Genomic DNA, 21,923 nt, shown 5'->3' with positions numbered 1-21,923 from the left:
GAAAATATAATAACCATTGTCAAGTGTCTAAAGAGCTATTCTGTGGAACAATCTATTTTCAACATCCATTATGCTAACTAGCAAGCCATTTTATTTTCAGTGGAGATCCATTTCTCACATTTACCATGCTAATTTGATCTGATAAGAAAAACCCTGACACTTGTAGTAGCTGTCTCTGGAGAGTAGCTCTTCTGATCAAATGCCAGATGTCTACCCTGGGATGCAAACCTGGCTTACAGCAACTGCCTACACCTAGAGAGTGGCTTAAATAAACACACAATGCTATGCCACCTTATGTTTTATGAAGCTTTTTAAAGTAAAATACACTACTGGGAGATGACATTTTCAATGTCTTTATGAACAAAAGAGGAACTGAAAGCACAAAATATACTATTGGTGGTTCCAACCTTTAGAGAGGGCAGTGAATTCAGTCCTTATTTTTGAGGTTAAAAGGCTCGGGGACGCGGTCCCATCAGAGAAGAGGACAGCCCCCTGAGCTGCGTGTTGTCCTCCGTGAAGCCCTCTGCAGTGGACCCTCATCCATGAAGTGTTGCTCTGATGATCACAGCATGCTACTGCACATTCAGGTGCCGAAGGCGGAAAGAGCACTTCCAGCTTTTTTTTTTTTTTTTCCACTTTAATCTTGACTTAGCCATCCAACTTCTCCAAGCTTAATTTTTTCTCTGATACTGCCCACCTAGTCTACTCGAAGACATTTTACAAACTGCAAAGTAGTATCAAATGGAATACAGCATTTCTTTGAATTTTTAATTGGTAGTAATAGTGATAATTACTATAAGTCATCATTGCTAGTGTTAAATTAATTCCTTACAGATGAGCCTTTCACTCCAATGGCTACTTTATTGCTGCAAAATGTTGATTAAATGCTACCACACGCACCTAATGGTGTATACCTGGGGTACAAAGAAGAATGGAACAGGTCCCTCACCCCCAACAGGTCTAGGATCTCACATAGACTCATGGAATCTAAGGCCACACATCCAATATAGTGACCCACTTAAACACTTCAGTAATGGGGGATCTTGTTACTTTGTGAAGTAGCCCTGTCATCTGAACTAAGTTCCTTTCCTTTACTGAGGTATTTACTAGAAAAGAAAGCTCAATATAAGATGAAGTTCTGTGGCACTGTGCTCCTGAGCTGTGGGAAGGCAGAGTTTTGACCCAGGTCTTCAGGGACAAATTCTGAGGATGTGTCACCACCCATCCTAAATGTATGTCTGATTTCAGCAAGATAATATTTTGGAAATGCTATTTCACTGGTTCAGAAATCTTTATCAAATTAAAACTTCTTTGTTGATTTATTAGTGAAGGCAGCATATATGGGAGTTTTGTTTTATTTATCAATCAGCAGGAAAGTCATGTCCTCTATCTGGGAAGGCATATAGTAGAGAAAGCAAGGGTTTAGAGGCTTCAGGGTCAGGCTGCTTCAGGTCAAATCTCAAGCACCGCAGCAGCTAAGTGTCCTTAGGCAAATTACTTAACCTCTGTAAGCCTCAGTTTTCCTTATCTATAAAATGGGATGGATGATAGTCCCTACTCAATAGGGGTGCTGTGAGAACTTTGGTCCACAAAAGTTCAGGAGTCCATGAGGAACTTTTACCTGTGTTATTACAGAGAGAATCTTTTTAAAAATTTGACATAAGCATGTTCTGAATTGTATACCTGCTATATAACCAAGTACTAGCATGTTATTCCAGTGGCTGTGTTTGCATTTTGTTTCTTGGTCTAATAAGAAAAGGACAGAAGCAAACCTAATATGAAACTGAAGTATTTGCACCAAGATCAAACTGTGTCACCACAATCTGTGTACAATGAAATACATTCAAGAGTTGGAAAGATAAAAGTGGTGGGGAAATTGCATAGGACAGGTGGCATTTTAAGCACGCTAACAATAATCAGCTCCAGTAGGGTGACAGTCAGCACCCTACCAGTGGAACAGAGATTTAGTTATAGCAGATCATCATCTGTTACATTGTGGCTTACTTTTATTGGCTATATTTAATTTATAAATGTGTATTCTAGTTATAAAGTTAGAAAAGAACCATAGTCGTAAAGACTATGCCCACTGTTAATGCCTATATATTAACATTATAGTAAAGATACCCATACAAGGGTACTTGAAAAAGGTCATGAAAAAACAGAATGAAAAGATCATATGTGAACTTTTTTTAGTGGGGAGGCTGCCTGGTACAGGGATCAAAACCCTTGACCTTGGTGTTAGCAACACCACATTCTAACTGAACTAACCAGCCAGCTCCATGAACTTTTTGAAGTACCCTCATATTGTGGTTATGTGAGGGTACTTCAAAAATTTCATGGAAAAATAGACTTAAAAGAGAATACAGATCTTTCCATGAATTTTTGAAGCCTCTTCATACATACTTCATATATACATATGTGCAGAAATAGCAAGAATGTGATAAAGGAAATGGAAATATAAACTATTGGTGAATCTGGCTACCACATGCCCTTTAACCAAAGAACTACAGCATCTCCTAACTAGAAGGACCTGGTCCTCCCTCTTAAAGACACAGATCCAGAACTCCCCAAGGAGTATTATTAGACCAGTGCCTCATCTGGGAAAGGAGTTTGAAATCAGAGTCACTTGGGAAGGCTTTGCCAGGGCACTTACAGGGACCCCTTCTCACCTCTGAGAATCACTGCTGCTGGGAGCCACTCTTCTGGATGGAATTGGATGGTGTGCCCCTCAGGTGATTTGGGATATAGTGGTAAAAGTCACCGATGCAGCGATCATATTAGGCTGCCAATGATCACAGAGTGGCATACTTAATGAACACTATAGAGGAGCTGGAAGGAAAAGAATCCAAAGGCTATGTTATAAACAACACTATTTTTAGACTCAACTTTCCTGAGGTGTGCCTCATTACAAAACCGGGAGTCCCTGAAATACAGAAAGAGGCCAATTGGTAGTAATAGTGATAATTACTATAAGTCATCATTGCTAGTGTTAAATTAATTCCTTACAGATGAGCCTTTCACTCCAATGGCTACTTTATTACTGCGAAATGTTGATTAAATGCTGCCACATGCACCTAAAGACTCTTCCCCAGAACCACCACCACACTTTCCTTCTGGGCTTTCCTGATGCCATTCTCCCTCCAGTTTCACCATGTTGACTTCCAGCAGGGCACACACAGCTCTAGAAAGCAGGAGCTGCTTGGTGCTTTCTCTCTCACTAGAGCAAACACGAAGGCTCCAAGATGACTGGACAGGGATGGTGTCATTCCATCCTTCTCTTTAAGGAGCGCTACAGGACTTGCCACCCTGATACTAAGCAGACTCCATTAGGGGCAGTTCCTCTCTATTCTAAGCTTGTATTCCTCTTGAGTTTTAGGATGAACACTCTGGAAAATGGTCACTGTCCCATGGTGAAACCGCTGAACTCTGTGGTTCTCTAAAGCATCCCTCTGCAGCACCATGAAGGAGTCCGCCCAGTAGACAATGAGAAGACACCGATGTACTCCAGGCCATCTGAATATCCGGCTCTTTGTACTTGCATGACACAAAACACAGGAGCCAGGAGCAAATAAACCACAATCTATGTGCATGAAAATACTCCAAACAGCTGGGGTGTCAGTCCCCATAATAATAAAAGCTTGAGCTCCTGGGAATCCTTTACTTGGACAGATTATGGTAATCTATGCATCATTGATTAGTCAATTTTCAATGATCATCACCAAACAAGGAAGTAATGAATTTCTAGGAGCCACCGTACTTGCAGTACCTCAAAAGCTGTCATCTTCTCTCACTGTTCTCTCTACATCACTGGCACCAGCCTGATCTGGCTTTTTCTGATCATCTGCATATTCGTTAGACCAGATCAAAAATACTATCCTCTGGGCCGGCCCGGTGGCGCACTCAGGTAGAGTGCGGTGCTTGGGAGCGTGGCGGCGCTCCGGCCGAGGGTTCGGATCCCACATGAAGACCGGTCCACTCACTGGTTGAGCGCGGTGTGGGTGCGACACTGAGGGTTGCGATCCTGTTGCCGATCGCGGTACGGGCGCGACACCGAGGGTTGCGATCCCGTTACCGGTCACAAAAAAAGACAAAAAAAAAGGAAAAAAAAAAATACTATCCTCTCCACCAAAACCCTCAAAAACAAAGTTACATTTACTTAAAATTGGTTTAACTTAAGTGAGGAAGTCAGCAGATACCAGAAGATCTTATAATCAGAAGATAGAAACACAAAATTATCAGAACTAAAACATTTTGTGAACATCACAGTAAAATAGTCTTGTGTTACAGCCCCACCAATGTGTTGTTTTATACATCAACATACAGTGCTATGTCCTCCCATTTTGATCAGTTTTTACTAGTAAAAACTACAGAGTTGGAAAAAGCTGGGGACTTCCAGCACCAGCATTAACAATCACTGAAAGGAGAGACTCTTCAAGCACAAGGAAGAATGGCAATCTCAAGTTGCATTTTCATTAAGTACCTTCCAGGATTACCCTGGACACTGATTAAATCAATGTCTCATGAGCAGGGGAATGATTATTTTAAGTGAATTTATTCCTTCCAGGCCACCCAGATTAAACGACTATTGTGTTATTACAAAACCATCGCTTCACTATTTACTTTAGCTCTACAGTGTACTATAGAGATATTTCTTTTATTCTCCACTATTAGACATAATGAAGCCTTAAGGCTATCAGGTCACAATAGCTACTGTTCTCTTCAAAATGCTAAAACAACGTCCTCAAAAATGCCCAAGTTTTTGGTTCTCCAGGAGCAAAAGAAGAGAATCATTTAGGTCACCTAGGTGAGTTGGGAAACTGATCTCAAGTAGTAGAACATTTTTCTGTTTGTAGTAAGACACCCAAATCAGATTTTGTACACCAGGCTTTTTTAAATGTTAAGGAGAATATTAACCTCCCCTGAAGTGTAAGAGGAATTTATAACAAAAGCTAAAATATGATTAATCTAGGGCAGAGAAAGCTGAGTCAGGTTGAACCAGCCCAAGTTTAAGTCTAAAAAAGCTACTGAAAGATAATGAACTTAACATGCATCTTTGTCTAGATTGTACGACTTTTCACAGTCTTAGTAACATTATTTTATTAGGTAACAAAATACAATACCTAGTTTTTGAGCTCTGCATGTTTAAGGTGTGCAGAGCACAGCAGTAACAAAAGTCTCTTGAAAGTGTTCCCTACGTGTTAATAATGATCACAGACATCTTTGGACATTTTTCCTCTTTAATTTCCTTTAAATGTGCAAAATGATCCTGAGAAGCTGGAACCATGATGGGGAGTCCAGAATTAGGCCAGCTCAGTCCTAAACCAACTAGAGCCACCAGAGTCAAAGGAAGAATATTGCAGAATATTCTGGTCTGGGATCATCTGGCCTTAGATGCATATTATCCTTATTTTGCAAAACACTACCAGGCTGTATTCATCACAGGAGGAAAGTAAGAATTCCTCTTGCTCTTGGCAGGATCATTCTGTTGTGTGAAATCTCTCCCAAATCGTAGGTCCAAAGGGAGGCCTTGCATCTGACTTGTTAAAATGAGCAGGACTGAAGCCATGTTGGGGCCTAAAACCACATGGGCTATATAGGCAGATTTTAAAAATGCACATTTTTTTTTCCCCTTGGCATGCATTTCTCTGAGTTCCTTTTCCCATGGTTATTTGATATTTTGGACCTTGGTTATGGGGCAAGATGATATTTACATGAATGTAAAGTTGTTTGCCAGCCAGCCTGCAACTGCAGACACATGTACTACCCAGACCCTGAGATAAGGATGGGAGCAGAGAGACCAGATGAGGGGTGACACCTTGTACCTGACTCACAGACCCCTTGCTGTTCATGTGCCCCTCCCTCCTGCTTTTCACTTCCCACGCTCCATTCCCTCAGTCCCCTCAATATACCTCAGTCTTTGAGATGGCTTTAGCCTGGCCATTCTACAGGTTTCCAGGAGAGGTGGGTTAACCCAACATCTCAGGTCACTGTGTTCCTGGATAAAAGCTGACTTCCGTTTCCACCAACATTTGACTTTTGTTTGTTTGATTTTTGCCTGGGGGCAGGCAGCTGGACCCCCATGAGTTTGGTATCAATTTGGAGGAGCCTCATCCAGGAGCCAAGTGTGCCCTGTAACAACCTCACCATGTATACATATCTCTTATACGTTTTTCAGCCACAGAAACTACACATGTTCATCAGCTCCACGAAGGCAGGGACTGTCTCTTCCTCATCTTCATATGCCCTTACACACAAGTGTACAGTCATTGCTCACTGAACTGGAAACTAGGCAAGCCTCCAACCTGAACAGTGATCCTGAAGCTGGGCTTCAGGAGAGAACCTGAGAAAGGTAGCCAAAAAAAGAAAAATTCTTTTACTCTCGACATTCAAAGACACAAAGGGCCACCCTGAGGTCGTTATTCCTATTTTTCGTTTGCATGAACAGTACTTTTGTTTTACTGATCCTAACTAGGGCATTATAAAACAAATTCAAAATACTACCTTCTAAATTAACTATATTAATGTGCAACAAAATTTGTAAGAGCTATTTAAGACAGTCAATATTTACTGCAATCTTAGAGGCTTAAAGGAGTTTTTTGTTGTCTAGGTAAAAGGCCTCACTGCTTCTCCTAGCCCAGTGTCCTTGGGAATGACGCTATCCCTGAGCTTCAATTTCCTTAGGGACAATTATACCTTGCCTTCAGGTAGTTGTATCTCCCAACAGTCAAAAGCTAAATGATGTGAATTGTACAAGAAGTGGAAAAAAGCCTTAATGGCTACCCCATCCGATCACTGGCCTAGTGAATCTTGTGTGAATGGTGGTAGTGGGGGACAGCATGGGAAGACAGACACATGGATAGTACAGAAAATGAGGAAAAGTCCTATCAGTGGGCCAACCCTGTGCCACAAGAGAGGAAAGGTGGTCCCACCCAGGAGTTGAAAGCTAAAGTAAGTCAGTCTTCTATGCCCAACGAGCCCATTAATCCTTACAAATACTCTGTACTCTGTAAATAGGTATTATTTCATGTTACTAATGAGGAAACAGGGTTCAGAAAATAAAAGTCTAAAGGTACCTTTCACAACCTAGAAAATGTTGAGAGCAACCATTCCTAATTTTGTTTTCTATTAAATCTTGCACATGTTACTAATGAGGAAACAGGGTTCAGAAAATAAAAGTCTAAAGGTACCTTTCACAACCTGGAAAATGTTGAGAGCAACCATTCCTAATTTTGTTTTCTATTAAATCTTGCACACACACAGACACATAAACACACAGTCTAACATCTGGTAAAAAGGCAGTTCTTGTATTTTAAGGACATGCACTGGGAACTAAACTGGAAAGGAGTGCATCTTTGAGAACTCACAATGTATAAAGGGCCTACCTTAACTTTTTAAATTAATATTTTAGTGCTTAGAAAAAGAACACTAGACCTTGTTCCCACATACAACAGTAATTCTTGCAATATTGTTTAGCCAGTAATTTTAACTTTGAACAAGAACAATTAAAAAATACATACTTTAGGAAGAGCAAGAAAACCACTTAAACACATTGCAGAATAATCTTCCAGCCTTGATGTTCCCTCCTTTTGTCCCTCGCCCACCACATTCATGAACGGGTTTTCCCCCCAATATTTGCTCTCACTCGGCTATGCAAACAGAATTTTCATGACTGTTCTCCATTCTGCCGTGTACTGCCATTTACAATGACGTGAATGGCCTTGGATCATTTTTTTCTTCTCTAGTTCTCTGCCAGTCAATAGTCTATCAACCAATACACACATATTTATCTAGACTTCTGGGAACACACAGGAGGCTCTTCATTCCAGGTCACTGAGAGTACATTGCGAATCTACAGTCAACCATTCAAGCTCCAGCATCCAAAGATAACAGAATATTCACATGTTCTGGTACTTGAAAATGAAAATGAGAATTCTAAGCTGTTATCACTGAGGAAAACCACCAAAATAAATAGCATGGAGCCAGAAAACATGGAGAGAAGCAGATGGTTTTATTATGGTGCAGGAGACAAGGAGCATCCATAAAAAGCTCTTAAAGTGGATTCCTGACTTACGTTTTTCATCATTAGCATGAACCAGAGACGCTGCCCTTGACAAAACATCCAACGGTGTCTCCATTCCTGCTTGGAGCCTAAATGGAAAAAATAGAGGAAAGAATTTAAATAGAACTTGAAAGACTTTTTTGGAATTCTAGTAGTTAACAGAATGATTCCTCCACCAAATGCAAATCATTCTTCAGAGAAGATGGGAAATTCTTCCCATCTGACGAAACGGAATGGACTTGGTTCAGGAATAAGGGTTCCATTCCATTCTGTCTACTAAGATGAACTTTGCCAACTCCAGGAAGCAGCTCATGTCCAAACTAAAAGAAGGGATAGTGTGAGTATTCATGCCCATGTTATTAGGTGCTTATAAATGTTTATGTGCGTGCATAATATGCCTGCACAGACATACCTAATAAAAAATGTTTTCTGAACAAAGACTGCTCTATATACAAAGCATTACCACCAGCATGAGATTTTTGTTGTGGTAGTGGTAGTTGTTGGTGGTGGTTTATTAGTTTTAACAGAAATTACTAAAATTGAACCATTTTGTTTTCCCCTCCTTAGCTGAGAAGTTATCACAGTTTCATCAGCAGTAGAGAGGGACTCTGCCTGCCCATGCAGGTGTAGCTTACTGTATGCAACATACTCACGAAAAGCTGGCTGGTAATTCCACTGGTGAGTTACACAGTATTGTAAGTCCAATAGGAATCTTTATTCTAAAATGTCATAGTTTGTAATATACTATACTGTTACCACCTATCATCAGTTTATCTAGTGCCATGTTTTCTATAAGACTGGATTTTTGTTTTTCACCGTTTCATTAAATTACAGCATACCTATAAAAGCAAAAACTGCAACAAAAGATTTAAAGTTGGAGGAAAAGTCTAGAAAACTAGGCTGTTTTGCCCAGTTTCCCTTTTCTTGATTGTTTAAATACATGTACACGATTACAGTAATGTGTGCCACATTATGACATTTCAGTCAACAACAGACCACATGTACCATGATGGTTCCGTAAGATTATAACAGGGCTGGCCAGTCAGCTCAGTTGGTTAGAGTACAGTGCTGTTAAGACCAAGGTCTGGGATTCAACCCCTATGCCAGACAGCCACCAAAAAAAAAAAAAGATTATAAGAGAGCTGAAATCCTATCACCAAATGATGTCATATCTATCTTAACATCGTACTGCAATTACTTATTTTTTAAACAAATTTAGTGTAGCCTAAGTATGTAGTGTATATAAAGTCTACAGTAGTGCACAGTAGTGTCCTATGCCTTCCTATTCACTCACCTCTCACTGACTCACCAGAGCAACTTCCAGTCCTGCAAGCTCCATTCATGGTAAGTGCCCTATACACATGTACATTTTTATCTTTTATACTGTATTTTTACTATATCTTCTCTATGTTTAGATATGATTAGATCCACAAATACACTGTGTTACAATTGCCTACAGTATTTAGCACCGTACCATACTGTACAGGTTTGTAGCCTAGGAGCCACAGGCTATACCATATAGCCTAGGTGTTCAGTAGGCTGTACCATCAAGTTTAGTGTAAGTGCACTCTGAGGTATTCACACAACAACAAAATCACCTAACAACGCATTTCTCAGAATGTATCTGTTAAAATGACACATGACTGTACTGGGAACACACACAGCCTATTAGCTCAACAACTAAGAAAAACTGCACCACTTTAAAGACTCTTGGCATTTATTCAATATTCTTCAACATTTACTGAAAACATGCTATGTATGTGCCAGTTACAACACGTGGCAGACAAGCTTTTCTTTATAATATTCATATTTCAGGCCTCCAAAGAAACATCCATCCTTGATCTTGCAATGTGACTTCATTCAAAAAACATTAAACATGTACTAGGTGCTAAATGCAGGACAAATGAACAAAGCCCTGCAGTCGCCTTCTAGGATCTTTCAATCTGTACAGTCAACATTGGTAAAAGAAATCTAGTTTAAGGCAGTGTTTTCCTGAAGCAATTTGCACTGGCTGTTCGTATTTTGTAAAGAAAAAAATGTTTTCCTATGGTAAGTCAGTCTGGGGGACACTGGAGTAAACCAAGTTAAACAGCTTGTTTTCTTTCCTGTGCTTTTAACATGCTGCTATGCCTTATGCAGAGGCAAAGGCAGTGGGGTGGTAGCTCTATTCACACAAAATCCTTCAAACTTCATTGGCTATTCCTTTAACTTGAAAGGTCTCTTAGGGAAATACTAGATTAAGGCAAAATGTGCAAGGTGTCAAAACAGTGCTATAAACAAAGTCTATAAAGATATAGAGGAACTCTGAGAGGCTTTGTGAAGAAAACAACTGAAGCTGAGCCTCTGAAAAAATGAATACAAAAGCACTCCAGAAGGGAAGAAAATAAGCAGGATCTATTCAACGACAAGCTGACCAAACAGGCTAGAAAAGAGTAAAACGGGGATAGAAAGTATAGTAGTCCCCCTTATCCACAGTTTTGCATTCCACGCTTTCAGTTACCCAAGATGAACTGCAATCTGAAAACATTACATGGAAAGTTCCAGAAATAAACAATTCGCAAGTTTTAAATCACATGCTGTTCTGAGTAGCATGATAAAATCTTGCACCTTCTCTGCCATGACCAAGATGTGAGTCATTCCTCTGCCCATCCAGTGAGTCTATGGCTATGCTACCTGCCCATTAGTCACTTAGTAGTCCTCTTGGTTACCAAATCAACTGTCACAGTATCACAGTGCTTGTGCTCAAGTAATGCTTCTTTCACTTAATGGCCCCAAAGCCAAGAGTAGTAATGCTGGCAATTTGGACATGCCAAAGGGAAGCCATAAAATGCTTCCTTTAAGTGAAATGGTGAAATTTCTCAATTCAATGAAGCAAAAAAGTCACAGGCTTTGGACAAAAATTGCAAGATCTATGGTAAGAATGAATCTTTTATCCATGAAGTTGTGAAAAAGGAAAAAGAAATTCAGGCTAGTTTTGCTGTCCCACCTCGAACTGCAAAAGTTACAGCCACAGTACATGATAAGTATTTACATAAGAGGGAAATGGCATTAAATTTGTAGGTGGAAGCCATGAACGGAAATGTGTTCCAACTGATGGCAATCAGGTTTGGTACTAGTCACGATTTCAGCATCCACTGGGGGTCTTGGAGCACATGCGACATGGATAAGGGGGGATTACCATAAGAAACAAGGATGGAAATTTAGACTGGGGCCACACATGGAAGGACTGAGGGCTTTGACAGGACTTGGGCTTGATTTTATGTGTGTCAAGAAGCCACTGAAATCTCTGAACAGATAAATAACTTGATCATCTTTGTGTGCTAAGCAAATTATCCTGGTAGCACCATGTAGAATGGAGTACAGCCTGGGAAGCTAAAGTTAGGGTGACAGTCAGAAAGGTAGAGCTATAAGTAGGCATGCAGAAAGTGGACAACTGGAAAGAGTTATAAGTAGGCATGCAGAAGGTGGACAATGGGAAAGACAGAGCTATAAATAGGCATGCAGAAGGTCGACAATGGGAAAGACAGAATTATTAGTAGTCATGCATAAGAGAATGAAGGGCATTAGCATGGGCGCAGCGGGGATGAAAGAAAACTGCAGAGAGAGAACTGACAGAGCCTGGCAGATCTCAAGATGTGAGAATCAAAGAATATTCTGAGAGATGGGGAGGGCAATGAGATTCTAAACCAAATAGAGGAAATTTCTTTTCCAGACAGAAGGGAGGATGAGTAAAACCATAGGTATAAGAGAGAAAAACTACTGGCATTCACATTCCTAATCTTCTTTGTAAAATAGAAAAGATCACCTCCTGAGAGTAAGGATTTATGAACTCATTCAAAAGTTGAGAAAACAAAGAAAGGTTTGGAACTGACTGATAAAAAAAGAGGTTTGCTGAACTCCCAAGAACTGGGTAATGTTCTCTTTACCCAAGCCAGTTTCCTATTCAGGCAAGATCTGGGCTTAAAGTCTTGTGATTCTGAGTAGTAATTGTTGATGGGCATTCTACTCCATGATACAGTACTTAGACTCATAATTCTTCACATTAACTTCCCCATTAGGTTGAAGAGGAATGCTTTCAAAATTCTATACCCAAGTAGATATATATTAATATATGCCTTAAATTATACAAATTATGCATAGAAGCAAAATATCAAAGCATAAAAGCATCAAAGGATACAAAGAAGTAGACTCAGACTTCTGGCATAGAAGATTAGATACTTAAGTTTATATAGATACTATGAAACATAAACCCCCATGCAGCTTCAGTTCAAAGTAGAAAGATAAAAGATTAGGTGTTGAAGGTGCATCTACAAGGCACTTGCCATCTGCTGCAACCTTATTTAAAAAACCAACCAATTTTTATTACACAGTTATTCTGAGTTCAGTGAAGTACCCAGGAGAGGTTGGGGAGAAATAGAAGACATGATCCTGCTTTCAAAGAGTTATGATCTTGTTCATGAAACTAAAGTATATGGGATAGGATAACAAGAGGCAAAATCAAAAAGGATAATAAAAGCCAAAATATAATTTACAACTAAAATGCGTATTGTGTGATAAAAAGAGAGATCAATTCCAATTTATGTGTTTACCTGCAAACACCTATTTTTTGATTGGGGAGTGTGTCCATGTCTGCATCTTTCAAAGAGCCTCTTCAAAGTTTTCCTCCCCCAGGCGGTCACTCTCTGACCTCCCTCACTTACCTGGATCACACTGTTTGTATATTTCCTGGGTGCAAGGACCCTGTCTTATCCCCAGTACAGTCATGTTGGGTCAACAGCTTGAGGAAAGGCACAGAAGCAGGAATGAGCACCCGGGACAGGTGGACTGAGACCAGCCTGGTTAGAATTGAGAATCTGTGTCAGCAAGCAGTAGAAGCTCGGTTTGGGTTAGCATGATGTGGGTGGACTTAGGCAAGAGCTGAAGGCTAGCCACACAGGTTCATATTTCACGTCTACTCATCACCACTCCCTGAGCAGATCAGGGACAGGAAGTTAATGCTATTTTAGTCTAGAAGTTCTGTGTAGGATGTTTTGACTTGAGGGTATGAAGTGAGGAATTACTGGAGGCAGATTAGTTAAGAGGCTTCTGCAGGAACCAGGTGTGGAGATAAGGACAATACAGGTGGGAGATGAAGGTTAGGACCATGCATTATCAAGCCACAAAAGAACTATGCAAATAAAGGGGGAAGATAACAGTCATTAAAAAAAAAGTCTTCTGAATTTTACATCTTGTACATTATCCATAGCCCAACAAACCCAAGAGAACATACTGATAATGTGGGACCATGCATTATCAAGCCACAAAAGAACTATGCAAATAAAGGGGGAAGATAACAGTCATTCAAAAAAAAGTCTTCTGAATTTTACATCTTGTACATTATCCATAGCCCAACAAACCCAAGAGAACATACTGATAATGTGGGGGGGGGAACATAGCTACAGTATTTAACCTAGGGTCACACTACAGTGAGAAGCAAAGTAGCACAGTGGTTACTGAAGAGGGTGATCATTGGACACCCACCTGCCTGAGTTTGAATCTGGCTCAGCCACTTCCTATCTCTGCAACCCTGGGAAGTGAGTTCACCTCTGTGTGCCTGTTTCCTCATCTGTAAAATGGGGATATTAATATTACCTCCCTCACAGGGTATCCTGAGAAGTGGATGGGATTTACAGGTATCGAAATAACTTTTTTTGAAAGTGAACATTATTTTATAAGGAGACAGGCAATCACAACAAATTACAAAATTTGAAAACACTATAAATATCACCTTACAAACTCCCTAAAATGGTATATTTTAATTAATTTCATGACACACCTATAATATACTTTTTATTACATTTTTCAATATAATTTATAATTTTTAAATATAATTAGATATACATTTAAAAATAATTATTTGTCAAAACATATGCAAATACATGAAATAAATGGCAAATGATAGTCAACGTACTGAAAAAAGACAGGGCACTGACCACTGCTTTGGACAGAGTGGTCTGGGAAGATTTCTTTGAAGAGATGAATGGAAGCCGAGTCCCGAAGAATGAGAGGGATTGGCCCCTAAAGAGCACAAAGAGCTGAGGGAGGGCAGGCAGCAACCAGCACATACAAAACCCAAGACAGACAACAGCTGGACAGGGGATGTGGCATAAGACTGGTGTGACCGGTGGGGGGCGCAATGAGCAAGGGGAGAGCAATGAGCAAGGGGGGAGCACGGGAGGCACAGCTGGGGAAATGGACGCGGACAACATTGAGATGTTATTCTACCCCGGCGACAAGTCCAGGAACGGTCTGAATGGTTTTAAGGAGGGCAGTGACATGTCTGGTTTATTTTATGTCCTATGTGAACCATAAATGATCCACTGCCTTTCACAAAAGATTATGCAGCATCTGGAAAATAAACCTAAGTATATCCCAGTAACATCTTATTTCTGTGGTAGTTTTTACATAGAAAATAGTGACAACCAAAAACAGAATCACTGGAAGTGCTGACACCTGGAACGTGACACCATTAAAGCGAGAGGAATGTGGGTCTGGAAGAAGACACAGAGAGCATCGCGAGCTGTTCTGCATCGCCACAAGCCCACTCTGGTCTGCCTCACCGTCTTTGATCATGGTTGTTGTCAAATGTGAACATCACTCACCATGAATGGAACACACATTCTGCTGTGTGTTTTTTCAGGCAATGGTCATGTACTTTTCCTGCCAGGCACATTCCTTTCCTCAGACTCCCTTATCCCCAAATCATGTGCGCTTCCAAATAGCTTAAGGTTGAGAATTAGGGAAGAATAGGCATCAATTCTAAAGCCACTAAAATTTAGGGGCATTCAGTGCTAATGACAAGCTCAGCTATAAATTTTTAAGCCATTATTTTGGCTTTTCCACAAAAAGAACTGTCCCCTTTTGGTCAACAAGGAGACAAGAGCACCTGTCTTGGGAAGTGAATTATGGGGTGTATTAGATTATATTTTTCTCAAACAAGGGAATGGAATTCCAAGATGTTATGAAACTTTTCTAGGGAGATGTTCAAGATGAAAGCTACAGCACCAGGCGTGCCTTGCCCCACGGCTCTCCAGTAACAGCGGCTAACTACACAGTGAGGTTCAGGAAAGGGCAGGAGAACATACAGCAACCGTTTTGGCTAGAGGTGGAAACCAGTGGGGGTGGGGGTGGGAGGACTCACATCAAACTGCCTGATGTTCCTGCCACACTCTCACTCAGCAAAGTCAGAAACAGGAAGACATCATTATCCTGGGCTGCCTAATGGCCTCTCCAACTTCCAGATGCACACTATTAAACATCCCTAATTACTGTTGATCCTGCCTGTTCCATCACGAGTGCAAACTCTATCCCCCCACGAGGACTAACCAACTCAGCCTCAGCTAACAATGTCCAATGGTAAGACAAACCTACAAGTATGAACTATCACACCATGACACAGGGTATATGACCTTTTTTGGCCAACAGAAATTTAGCAGCATTCATTGGGTATCTCCCTCTTTCTAGTAAACACTATATTTTGACGTTACAGAAAAAGAAAGGTAAACTCCCTGTCCTTGAGCAACTTACACTGAGTGTGGATCACACCTTAGTTGATCTGGCTAGCAGTCAGTCTCAGCGGGAGGGAAAACTGAAATGAAAACTCAGACCAAATTGTCACCAGATTCTGGGGGCCACATGCAAGCATCACTTCATGGTCCTCTTGGCTATTTCCACCCCTCAGTGTGTCCAACTGATGCCCCACCAACTTCTTGTAGCACATATTCTTCCACATATTCATCCAATTCTCAGACCATCCCTCTCTGCTCTTCTGGCTAAAAATATCTCTCATTTGTGTAATCCTTTTTTTCTTCTCATACTTTATCAACTGTTAAATCAATAGATCCAGTACTTTAGCATCAGAAAACCTAAGTCTGAGCCCTACTTTAATACTCTCACTCATTCAGTCAACAATTAATCCATGAAAGCCTGTTTCGTGCTAGGCTTTGCTCCAGATGTCTAACACTAATTGATGGGCCAGTCATTGAACCTCTCCAGGCCCCAGTGTCCTCACTTAAAGAAAACGGTACAAACACTGCCTAACTTCATATGGCCACAAGCTTGTCATGTGGATTAAATGATAAAACGTAACTAACAATGCCTTACAAACTAAAGTGAGAGATTTTATCATTCTACCACTGCTGCCATCTTATAGCTGTACGGCATATACTTTTTCAAAACACATTCACATGAATGACCTCACTGCATTCTCACAAGCAAACTGTGAGTTAGGCCAAATGGTCAACGATGACTATATTTCTTCTACAGATGAAAAACTGAGGAACCAAGAATATGAGCGACTTCCTGAAAAAGCTAAGCCTAGAATCCCAATCTCCTGACTCATCATCCAATGCTGTTTTTACTATTCTTAGGTTGATCATCATAAAGAGTTTTTTGAGACACGCACAATTATTTAGCTGAGGTTATCTAAGAAAACAAAACAAACCTCCCATCAGCAACCAACACTTCTAGCCCTGTGCTCTTTCCTCAACACCTTGACATATTAATCGGTCAATAACGGGACAGTTTCTAAAGCGGGCAAGAAGAAGCAAGCCCTCTCCTCTCAGGAATACAAAAACTGTGCCATACTTGATGTTCTTTTAATAGAGGTAGGAAATGGAGTCACATTTATAGTAAACAAGGCAGGAAAGAACAGAAGATTGTCACACCAGGTCAGTTGATGCTGAGACTGGAATAAACAACAACACTAGCAACAGACTACAGAGCCTCCGCCGCCGCCACAGAGGAGTCAAGTAAAAAAGCCTGCAGGCCTCCAGGCTCCAAGAACAGGTTTGGTATTAGCAAAGATGGTATCTACTTAGTCATGCTCAAGAAAACCTGCTGTTAAGCTCCAATGGCTAACTGTTAAGGTTCAGTGAATGACATTTTAAAATGTTCACCTTGGTGCTCACAACGTTACACTGTATGCCACCTTTCCAAACAGAAGCCAGCACACATTCAACATACTCTTTCAATAGCCACGCTGCCAAAGAAAGAGCACAAACAGGTGAATCCTTTGCTATTCCAGCTGTCCTTTTCTAAGCATGTCCCAGGCATGAATAATTGACCCATGTTCCCATTATTTGAAGCATCATGCTGGGTACAACGCCAGAAGGACTTGGCTGGCTACCACTTACATCTAATTCCTTACTTCCACACATAATCATTCCTGAAAATTCATTAGAAGACCAAATGTCTGAAATGTGAACACTACACCTACATGTTCTGTGTCTATTTCCAGAGAATGAAAAAATATACATGTGTAAACTCCCTAACTAGGCATCTTTCAGCCTGCCAGCCTCCAGCACAGGCCGCAGAACAGGAACCATCTATTGGCAGTCCTCCCACTGTCCCAGAGAGTGGAAGAAGCTGGTGAGTTGGCAGAGATATGTGCCTTCCCCATTAAGTGTTTAATGCCCTCCTGTGGGAAGCAGGTCTATAGGTTGGGCAGCCATCACTCTCTCATCCTCCAAAGTAGGACACGATAGATAGCAGGGACAGGTAACTTCAGGTGCCCGTCATAAACTCAGTTCTGCGTACTGCTGGTCTCTGCCTCCCATCATCTCAGCAGAGAGGCCTCAGTCAGCCTGGAATGAACAACAGATACCACTCTGGACAGAAACCCTAAATGAATACTCAGCTCAACCACGGGAGGTTTCCTGATGCTGAAGTGGCCCAAGGCTTGACCTGATGGGTCTCACCACCCTGCAGGAGGGCAGGGATGTGATATTTAGCCATCTTGGTGACCCTGGCAATGGGAGCTGGCAGACAGTGCCACCATGCAATGACTAAAATCCTCAGTTACTACAGTACAGTTTGGTATCATTGTAAACTGTGCAAATGCACAGACTATATGAAAGTTGACCGTGTCCCAGTCAAAAACCATCTATATAGGCTTAAAAGTGCAAAACTAAACGTATGGTGTAGCACATTTCATGACCTTTATAACAGGCTGCCTGATGCTGGTGTAAAATTCTTACTGCTGGTTGATGTTTACTATCTCCCGATAATGCCCCCCGGAAAGGAACTGTGTTGTGGGCCCACACTGACACTGCTGTGTCTAAGGGGGGAAAATAAAATTCTAATCTTGATTTTTTGAGCAGATTACCGATTCCTACCATTGTTCAACACTGTTGTCAGTCCAAATAAAAATGAACTATGCTTTTCTTTCTCATAGTTAGGCTGTTATGAATCTATCTCATTTTCAAAACCTCAATTCCTACCATTGTTCAACACTGTTGTCAGTCCAAATAAAAATGAACTATGCTTTTCTTTCTTATAGTTAGGCTGTTATGAATCTATCTCATTTTCAAAACCTCAGCCTTATACAGCATTGCATATGAAATAAGAGAAACTCTGGGCTTTTTGGTTACTCTGGATATGCCTATTCTTGCATTTATTTGGGGGGGATTCTTAGAATTTCCTATTCACAAGTGCTGAGGTACCACATACTCTCAAGGGCCCATTACTCCCAAGAGTAAGAGATGAATTTGCATCACAGTTCAAGTTGGCAAACTTTCCACAATACCCCAAAAGTCTAACTCTCCACTGTTCCAAAATCTCAACTCTCAGCCTATTAAAGCCTCGTAAAGTCGTTTAACTTGTGACAAACTCTATCATTAGGTAGCACTCCAGTTATCGCCATAGGTAAATATGGCCAATTCTTGTTATTTGCGGTAATCTCGTTCTATGAAATCTCCATGAACACTGAATTAGTGAATACAGAAAAACTGTTCCTATGGGAAATACAGGATTAGGTTCCTTCGAGCCTCTGGTCACATTTTTGCCAACTGCTCAATCATAACCTTCTGTTATGTGTGTTTCTGTTTAAAGACACTTTATTCAATCTCTATTGTTAACTTATTAATGCTGAACTCACAGCCAACGGCACTATAACCCAAGCCTGAATGAAGCTTATCTGACCCACTTGTTACTCCCACAAGGCACAGCACAGCCTTCTCAGCTGAGAACATAAGACAGCAAGCATCTCAGCGCCACACTCGGGGGCCGTTTTAAACAGCCACAAAAGCACACAAATGTGAAAAAACATGGCACTAAATAGGTCACAAAAAGCACACTTGCTTATGGTATGAGAGCTGAAACAAAAAGGCAGCGTAGTGCCTTATCTGCCCTCAGCTGGGAACTTGTGCCTTGGGAGATGCCAATTTTTCCCCACCCTGCACATGCCCGCGGAAGTCAGCGGTACTGATTTGGGGGTTACAATTAAAGTGTGGCAAGTAGGCAAATTTGTAAATAAGGAATACACAAATGATGAAGATGGATTGCATCTGGTTATCAGACCTGAGGCATGAGACACAGAAAGTGCATTCTACAAGGTTTTCCTCCTTTGCAAAAGAGGTATTATACCCTATCCCAGGTAGAAAGAATTTTTCTGGTTTCAGCATCTCCTGCACTACTTCCCTTCCTAACTTGGCAGTTTGTACCATCAAGATTTGGCAATCCAGTTCCTAAGTCAGTGTGTGGGTGGGTGGGTGTGTTTAATGTGGACAGATCCTAAACGGCTACAGACTGATTAGCGGCATTTGCTCCACTCTTCTGTTAAAGTCCACAGAGACTTCATGAACTTTGGATAGGCTCCAGGAAAAAATCACAAATGAGCCTCAGTTAACACACCTGGCAGAAACTTCTTAATACACACACAAAAAACTTTCTCTTTTACCAGGTCCTTATAGCTGCAACAGCTCATCTAACACAGGCAATAAACAGACAACTTGATATGGTAAAATCACCACACAGTGTCAGTTTTAGTTACACTAAAATTTTCTCTTGTATTTGACTTTCACCTCCTGAACTTACAACTTTTAATATTTCAGCCAGTCAAAGTCACAAAAAACTTTCATTATTGTTCCTCTACTTATTAAGGCAAATTAAAAGGTCCACAGCAAGCAAACTATCCAAGAGAGACACCTAGAAGAGACACCAAGTAAAATCTTCCTTTGGATTTGTTTTGGCAACCACCAGAGGGTGGTAACAAGGTTAACTCCAAAAGGAGCTGAAAGGAATTTCCCATTACAGAACATTCAAAAGTGAACGTGTTTCATAACTATCATGTCTGTAAGAAGCATTAAAGTTGTAAGGTAAAGTCACAGTTGTAAATCAGTTGAAGGAAGCGGCAACGACTGTGTTTATAAAGCTCTTTCAAATCTTCAAAGGCTTTTATAAATAACATAACACAAAATACTTTCAAAGCACATTATCCCCTGTAATTCCTGAAACAGTGATGTATTGGAATGGATATTATCACCCTCTTACGGAAAAAAAAAAAAAACACAATAGGTAACTTTTTCGGGTCACAAACCTAGTAGGTAATATAGATGGGAATCGAACTCAAGTCTCCAGAAATTAAAAGCCAGAGCTGTTTTTACTACAACATTCACAGTTTTGGAATGTAGTCCATAGTTATTTATAGCAGAATTATCTCCTTAATTGTATTGTGTTTTGGTCAACATAAAAATTAGTTTGCATTCTCTTCAAAATGGAAAGCAGAGGCAAACTGCCCAGAAGTGTGGAACAGCAGTGGTGGGGAAAATCAGCCTGGGATTAAAATTTTGCAAAAGTTAAACAACAAATTGAGGGGTTTACATCATTCCCACCCTGAGAGAGAGGACTTTTCAGCCAGATGCACCAGGAGCTGCACAAGAAAAAAAAAAACCCACAAAACTGCGTCTTGAATACAAGACAAAAAATTTCTGAGGAAAGTATCTCTAAACCCATTATTTAAACTTACAGCACTGAGATTTAGAAATGATAAATAGCTTGTCCCAAGATCACAGCATCAGGACGGCCTCAGTGGAGCCGACCCCAAAGGTCTCTTTAAACTGTCCCTTCCACTCCCCTGGCAGTCACGCGCAGACTCTTCATTAGCTGCAGGCAGGAAACAATCAACACCGTACATCTGTGGATTTAGAGACTAGAGCAAAGGGTTAAAGTTTGGTATGCAAAACTGACCTTCAAATCCTAATAGGCAAATTAGCATTTATTTTTTGTCTTTGAATGTTCAGAGGAAACAAATGCACGCCTGCTTTTTAGTCAAGGTGGGCTTGGGTTTAGAAAAAGGTATTAAAACTCTACAAAGTGGGAAACAGTGCCTTTCCAATAGAGGGGGCAATGAGCTGCTGATAAAAACTAGAAGAGCTGCTTCCACCACCACCCCCCCCACGCCCCCTGCGCCAGGCTGCTGGTTCTTATTACCACAGAGGAAATAGAACTAGCAAACATGCAGCATCGACGATCAAAGTGAAACCGATTTTTTGTAATCATCTAGCTTCAACAGACATGCCAGTAAAGCACATAAAAACTAAGTTAATAGCCCCAGCAAGTGCTGTCATCATAACGTAAGACATTTAAATGTCTCAGTGTGATGAATCAAAGGAGACTTTAAGCAAAACAAACAGGGAAAAGACCTCGGCTTTTCAGCGAGGCCTCAACAAGGTGCAGTAAGAGTGTGCAGTCCTGTTTTGGGGACGGGGCAGGAAGCACACGGAGAGGAAAGGGCCCCGTCCACAGTCCCGCACCGCAGCCGTCCCCTGTGACTGGCCAGGACAAAGGAGATGCAGGGCGCGGGGCCCCCGAACCCCTGGACGCCCTCCACTCGGAACCCCTCCGGGAACCCCACCAGCTGCCCCGCGAGGACAAGCCGCCTCCTCCCTCCCGGAGGGCGCCCCCGGTCCCGCTCCGGGTGCACCCACCCCTCATGTCCCCGCAAGCCAGCCCTCACCGAGCGCGGGTCCCGCCCCGCATACCCGCTTCTTCTGCACTCACCGCCCGGCGCCTCCGGGCGCGCCCGGCCTCGGGCCGGCGGGGCCCC

General features: G+C 41.3%; 1 long non-coding RNA gene across 1 annotated transcript in view; it reads right to left on the bottom strand.

Moving 5' to 3' along the window:
- Positions 1-7,989: 7,989 nt before the first annotated feature.
- The window catches only part of LOC103606834, a 15,776-nt gene continuing 1,842 nt past the window's right edge, over positions 7,990-21,923 (bottom strand). The window contains exon 2 of the long non-coding RNA XR_551921.1: positions 7,990-8,148. This is a non-coding gene — a long non-coding RNA (uncharacterized LOC103606834). The remainder of the gene's footprint in view (positions 8,149-21,923) is intronic.

This window comes from Galeopterus variegatus, unplaced genomic scaffold, assembly GCF_000696425.1.
Source record: "Galeopterus variegatus unplaced genomic scaffold, G_variegatus-3.0.2 Scaffold6868, whole genome shotgun sequence".
In the NCBI taxonomy this organism is placed as follows: Eukaryota; Metazoa; Chordata; class Mammalia; order Dermoptera; family Cynocephalidae; genus Galeopterus; species Galeopterus variegatus.
This window is presented reverse-complemented; position numbering and strand designations above follow the sequence as displayed.